Genomic DNA, 7,830 nt, shown 5'->3' on the forward strand with positions numbered 1-7,830 from the left:
AGCTGGTGTTTGAAGTAGCAGAATAGGTTCAACTAGAATCGATTTGAAACTTCCTAAGAGAACTTGGCCATGAAAACGGTTTTCTTGGGTAAGTTTTGTCCATGACAATTTACCTTCCTCTCGGAATATAATTCCACATCGCAGGCGCCGCCCCTTTCTTTAGACCGTGCCATTCTCCGCCTTTAATTATATAAATAATAGAAATATATTTCTCTGTTGATGCGGCGGTTTAATTATCAACCTCTGAGCACAAAAAAAGAAACATTAATAATTCAAAGTTTATAATGCCAAAGACGTGTGTAAAATAAATCATTGGCATTTGATGCGATTAGATATATATTTGTGTGTGTGTGTGTGTGTGTGTGTTTGTGTGTGTGATTGGAAATATAATGAACTTTTTTTCCTTTCTGATAAATTTGTAGGGGAGGTACATCTATTGAACTGACTACATTATATCAATATTTCATTAATATATACTTTTATCGATTTAGAATGAATAGTATACTCGACCTGAGATGTGGTGGTGGCGGTTGTGATGGTGGGAATAGAGGGACTTTTGAACTCAGAATGTCAAGAAATGTAACTAAAGGCCTCAAAGACACAATCATCTGAATAAAACCAATATTATCTGAGACAAGTGTTTATTTCTTATATAAAGAATAAAATAAATAAAATGAAATAGGAAAATAATGAAAGAAAATCGACAAATGTTTTCGGTGTCAGATCCGAGTTGCCGGAAGCGTAAAATCTTTATCTTGATAGCTTACGATACATTGCTCTTTTTGTTTTAACTTTGTCGCCTCTTGAATCACTAACCTGTAAGAATTCGAGTTATGTCGGAGTCTTGGTAAGTTCACTTCACCTGCTAATGACTAAACAGATTCAAATCTCCCTCAGATTCCATCCTGCTGTCTTTAAAAAAGCAAGAGTCTCGAATTTATTTCATATTTAATAGATTTACTTGGTCGAGCTGGCCAATAACATACATGAAATTGCTAACGAGCTGGCCAATAACATAAATAAAAATAGCTAACGGCAATAAACCCCCTCCACTAGCTATTTCCTCGTCATATACACACGCACACACAGACGTGCTAGAAATATCAACCAAATACCCCTCAAATTACACACTACCATCTTAGAAACGAAAATGACAAATTGGAGAAGGAAGTCAGAGATAAACAGGAAGGTGAAGTAGTCATGGCTAGAACACCTTTTATCATAGACCTACTTGATCAGAGCTGACTTGCCGTTGCCTCTACGCCGACTGACCTGCAAATCTTCCTCAAACCATACCTTTGTCGTCTTAAATAAAAGAGACACTGATTAGTGAATCCCAAAACGCAATATACCTTACAATAAACGACAGGATGCGTTTAGCCATCCTGGAGCTAAACAACAACTTAGAGAAATGAATAAAACATTTCCTTTCTTCAGTTATTAATCTCAATGTTTTGTAGTTGAGGAGAGAGGTGCTTAAAATCATGGCCTAGTCTTTCAAAGGCCTGAGTGGCCTTTATCACATGTGTGTATATTGAATTATAAAATCTCGATTTTATCTCGATCTATGCGGTGTTTGTAAAGATCATTCCTTTTGATTTCCTCGTCAGAATACAGAAAATTTTTGGCACGCACAAGCAGAAGCGCCCATGTGATGTCAGGATGGTACAAATTCTTATAAAACCTTAACCTGCAACAGAATGACAAAAAAACACGTTCAAAAGCCGCTTACAATAACGCAGTATCTCAGCTAGTGACCACCATCTGAAAAGTTAGAGCACTTTTGAGAAACGTCTATAAATCAAAAGACGTCAGAATAAGCTAAAGGTGAGATGGACAATCATAGACAGAGCACTGACAGATACGCTTCCAAGATCTGCGACGTATACTTCAGAATTCCATATCGTTCGTCATTCTTCTCTAATCCTAAACAAAAGATGTAAACTTATCTCTACATGCCACCATATATCAAAATTCAAGCAGACCCACTTACGGATAACTGAGAAAAGAAAGGGAACCATGAACAAAACTATTAACAAGATGATTCGCTCTAAAGTACAACCACCACATACTGACGCGCATCAAAACGATCGAATGTCGCTGACAACTACGTGAATAACTCAAAAGCAAGATTTCCTATTGATCCAAACCAAATGACCAATCGAAAGCTGCCTTGAAATATGCTGGCTTCCGTTATTGCAGACTCACTCATGAATACAATCACATAACGTTAACCGCATGAAAACTTACGCATGAGGAATTAAACCGGTTTGCCAACACACGGTCAAATATATACAGATATTTTCCGACATACGGTCGATCGAGTTCTGATATTTCGATTAAATATTATAGCTCCGATATCGATGATAGGATTCTTTTCTCAGAACTTCAACCAATAGCAGATGAGAGGTGATTTGTGTCCTTCTTTGTATTTCGTTTGACTTGGTTTCTCTGCTCAAACTCTCTCTCTCTCTCTTTCACCCTCTCTCTCTTGCCCCCTCTCTCTCCCTATCTCTCTATCTATCTAGCTACCTATCTCTCTATTAATCTATCTATCTATCTATCTATCTATCTATCTATCTATTTTGTTCTTTCATTTTTCCAATGAAAACCCCCTTTACTTTTTCTTATAAAATTCTCCTATTTCAAAGGTTTGTGTTGCTTCTCTCTTCACATCCATTCTCAAAACGTTACTTTTATCATGTCACTGCCTTATTTTCATAAACAATGTTGTCAACAGTTCTTCAGAGATGACTCTAATTTCTTCGTTCTTCCCCATATTAAACATACAAATTATTAACCTCTACCTTACATGTTATTGAATTTCTAGAATGTTCAATTGATTTTTTTTTTCTACTTCTGCAATGACATCTCTTCATATCTTTACAGTTTCAGTTTGTAATGCTTGGATTGGATCGTTGAAACTATATTTTTAGAAAAAGAAATTTTTTTAAATATTAAAAAGAGTTCTATAGAAGAGATGTTATCGCCATGGAGTCAAATACAATATCGTTATGACAGCAATCATTTATGTCACCGACCTTCAGGTGTATTCTGAATCTGAACTAGGATATACAGGTGAGCTGAGAATGTTGAGATGGTGGTTTATCACAGTAGTTATAATCATATTAGCCATTTAAGAGCATACAAAAAATTTCTATTTATTGTTTATTCATTGAGGTGTCAACTTTTCGTCGCACCTCAATGGTGTTGTCATTGACACAATCCTATTGTTCTCTGTGGGCAGTAGAATTTCGTCAGTGACCAAGTGGCAGAAGTGTTACGGAACAGTTCAACTGTTTCAGTAACCAGGACGCAGAAATGTGACGAAACATTTGACACCACAAAAATAAACGTTAAGAGAACATATCAGTCGTTAAGTGTTCTTAAATGGGTTTTTTATGATATAACTGCTTCAGTTTCAACTCACAATCTCAGCTCAAGTCAAGTGCTAAACAATTACCAGCTAGAAATTTTTAAGTGACTTTTTTCAGGAAAACAAACATATTCTGCTATGAAAAAGGATATGTTAAGCGCTGCATCTTTTCAAAGTTAATACAACGAGATTCTAGTTTGTAAGCCACGGAGAGTGTACAGCAGCAGAAATCAGATGCGAACTGTTCACTTTCTAGTCGGCCGGTCGGTCGGTCGGTCGGTCGGTCGTCTGATCCTGCGTTATCGCCTCGGTCAGTTGTCAATAAATAATTCAAATTTATTTCAACTGGAGTTGTTTCACTAATCAGTCCGTCATCAATCGGCAACAGAACTACATGGTAATGTTGATAACAAGTATAACTAATTGGGGAGATCTTCCCTAGAAAGAACCCAAGTATTGGAAGCTTTATATCGTACGAATAGTTTGAATAGAAACTAAATGACTATTTAATAGATGGGAAATATTATCGGTTGATAGAACAAAGACATAACATTGATTATTACTCGACCATTTCTACTACCGCCGTAAATGGACTCATTGCGTGACAGTAATAATATGGATCTTGTATACATTAAAGAAAACAATTTGTTTTTACACTTATTTCATTTACATATCAAACGAACACTGGAGGAAAACCTGAATTCGTTTCCAAGTACAGATACTTGTTTCTGTCTAAGGATTGGTACATTATACTGCTTCTATCAATAAACTCGATATTACAATGTAAAACTAACATAGTAAAACTCAAACTGTTTTTAAATGGTGAATTTATTGAATTCGCGACGGATGATAGGTAATAAATGTCATGGGAACTACGACGGATGATAGGTAATAAATGTCATGGGAACTACTAAATGTGTATAAGTAATGAGTTCAAATGACTGGAGTGCTTTATTGCACGCAATTCCTTAAATTGGACCTGGATCAAATGAAAGCATAGCAGACCGAGACAATAAGAACCGGAACAACTGGACATGAACTCAGCACTCCTAAATTATATAGCGCTCCCACTGTTTACTGAATCACTTGTCAGTCAATGCTATTGATATTGAATTACAAATAGTTCAATTGGCTGTAGAAGTAGCTTTAGTTTATTTTAGCTGTTGGTTCAATCAATCTTATTGACTGTTAATAACAGCCATCAACCATCAAATTGTGCATCTACTTGAGCTATTGATAGACATAAGTGGAGACTTCCTGATAACAATAATCAAGCTAATGTCTGAGGAGGAAGCATTTGAGATGTTTCCATTGTATTGTAACCATGGTAATCATTAATAATAGAACATGGAGACGGATGGTAGCGAATGGGGGAAGGGGCATTGAAAACTATCGAGGTTATTTCAAGTAAACAGTCTCTAAACATCAAACACTGCAATATTATGAGGAATTCTGCAAAAGCAAATGCTGTCAGGATTTGGAAAAGGTTATCATTATTTCTATACAGATTTCCATGTCTGTATTTCTTAGATGAAGTATCATCACAGTTGCAGTATAGATGGCGCTCTCATAAATGGATGGCGCTCTTATAAATGAACGGCGCTCTCATAGCGGCACTGTCATAAGTGACACGGTCATTAGAGACACGGTGATGGATGGCACAGTCAATGTCATCTTTCGTATTTTATTAACAGTAAGTGTTATTTTCTTTATTGTTCATGGCGATGATGGTAGTGAGAAGAAGAAGAAGAAGAAGAAGAAGAAGAAGAAGAAGAAGAAGAAGAAGAAGAAGAAGAAGAAGAAGAAGAAGAAGAAGAAGAAGAAGAAGAAGAAGAAGAAGAAGAAGAAGAAGAAGAAGAAGAAGAAACTGATGATGATGATATATCCATTCATCCATTCATCTGGTCATTCTAAACCCCCTCCTATATAGGGTCCTATCAGAAGTAACTTATTAGACTCTCTGGCTGGGTTCCCAATTGAAACTATTGATGTTATCCAACCAGATCGTTCTTGGTCTCGGCTCGGCCTCAAGAATCTCTTTCTAACTACATTTCCGTGGCGCCGGAGCTATGACCTCTCGATGTCAAGTAGCCTAGACCTAGAGAGACATCCTGATGTTCGAGCAACACAGAATTTTTCCCTGGGAATCCCATTTTGGCCGTTTGTATTTGCGATCGTGCTCGTTCGATCATTACCCAACATTCATGGCCATAGATGAGGATAGGCACTGAAACCGAATTGAAGATAGCAAGTTCAGCTTTTTTGCTAACCTTTCATTTCTGAAGATGAGGGTTGAATGCTTTAGCTGGAGCTGAATTAGATTCTAGAATCTAATTCAGGCTTCTGCTTTCCTTCAGATACTTAAACTTCTCCACTTGCCTCAGTAAATTTCAACTAACATGTAAGGTACACTAGCACGACTTGCTTGAGAGGATCAACGTTTCAGCCTTCGTAACACTAATTCTCAGTTCTACATTTGAGAGATGAGGTAGCTAGTTTCTATTATGTACATTATTTACATCTTGTTTGTTGTTAACACCTTCATTAGGTGTCCTGGGGGAATTTCGAACCTAGGTTCTCATTCCTAAGGTATTTTTCCGATTTTGTTGTTGTTGTTGTTGCTATTATTATCATTATTATTATTATTATGATTATTATTGTTATTATTATTATTATTATTATTATTATTATTATTATTATTATTATTATTATTATTATTATTATTATTATTCAGGTCACTGCCTGGAATCGAACTTGGGGGTTAGTAGCCCGCGCTCTTAACCACTACGCCTTATACCCGTGGGCAATTATGGAGTGAATTTTAGGGCTTATAAATCCAATAATTTCCTATCCTTCCTTAATACCAGTTCCCATATGCTACTCATATCTGCACTAAGTCCGCTTAGAAGGTTATTATGTCCTAGCATATGTGCTGCCTCTTTTAGTTTTCGTATTTTCCAATAGTGTTCCCTGTCTAAGATTCCCAAGGATGGTATTCCATTACGACCTGTAGTGGGCTGTAGAGGTTCAGCATGTCATCCACTGAGCCGCTTCCTTGTGGATATAATCAGTCCATTAGCAGGAAAGTCAACATCAGACGTGAAGAACTCCATCTACTTCCCAGAACTGATCAACGATACCTCCATTGGATCCAACCAGATGGTGAGTCTAGATGTGATAAATCTATTCACCAAAGTCCCAACTGAGGAAGCACTATCGGTGATTCAAGAAAAAATGGTGACAGACACCTATCTAAAAGAACGCACTAGTATACCAATAAGAAACTTGATGAAAATGTTGACCTTCTGTGTAGAAACTACCTACTTCAGAAGGACACTGATATATATCGACAACAAGAGGGTTTAGCTATGGGTTCGCCATTATCACCGATAATAGTCAATATATACATAGAATACTTTGAGAATTTGGCTTTAGGATCAACGCCATATGTTGATGACACCTTTATACTCTGACCCCACCAGGAAGATGTCCAAGTACTGTTAGATCATGTGAACTCAATAAAGCCATCCATACAGTTCACAATGGAAAAGGGAAAAGACAATCAGCTAGCATTCCTGAACATATTAATACTACGCACGAAGTATGGATCCAGGACATCCGTATACCGCAAGCCAACATTCACTGGACGATATCTCAACTTCAATTCCCACCATCCATACAGTGTAAAGAGAGGGATTACTCAGTGCCTAAAACATCGAGCAAAGAATATAAGTAGCGATTCTGATACACACCATGAAGAAATGATCAAGCTGAGTAACAATCTATTAAGCAACAGCTACCCCCAAAACATACTATCCACTCCAATTATGAAGAGAAGAGAAGATGAAATCAATAAACTGTCCACAGTCTGTCTACCCTCTCTGAAAGGCCTCTCCGAAAAGGTACAAAAGATATGACCCATATGACATCAGGACAGTATTCAAGAGTAATACAACACTTCGCAAATATCTCCTTCGAGTAAAACCACCAATAGAAGAGAATATGGCCAAAGACTGCGTGTACTCCATCCCATGCAGCTGTGGTAGGTTATACAAAGATGAAACATGCCGCCCTCTCAAAATAAGGGTAGAGGAACATCGCAAAGTTGTGACACGAGGAGATATTGATAAATCGGATATAGCTGATCATGTATGGAAAAACGGAGAACACCTCCCCCTGTGGGATGAAGTTAAAATAATAGACAGAGAACACCACTGGAAAATACGAAAACTAAAAGAGGCAGCACATATACTAGGACATAATAACCTCCTAATCAGATCTAGTGTAGATATTAGTAGCATATGGGAACCGGTATTAAGGAAGGATAGGAAAATATTAGATTCTTTGCGCTACCTCACTGTGACTATCTTGAAAGCCGAAAAGGCTTTTTTCTGTTTGTATTGTATTGTTTTAGTACCGCATACGTATAATTATTCCTTTTGCTTATTGTACAG

Source organism: Octopus bimaculoides, chromosome 11, assembly GCF_001194135.2.
Source record: "Octopus bimaculoides isolate UCB-OBI-ISO-001 chromosome 11, ASM119413v2, whole genome shotgun sequence".
NCBI classification, from domain to species: domain Eukaryota; kingdom Metazoa; phylum Mollusca; class Cephalopoda; order Octopoda; family Octopodidae; genus Octopus; species Octopus bimaculoides.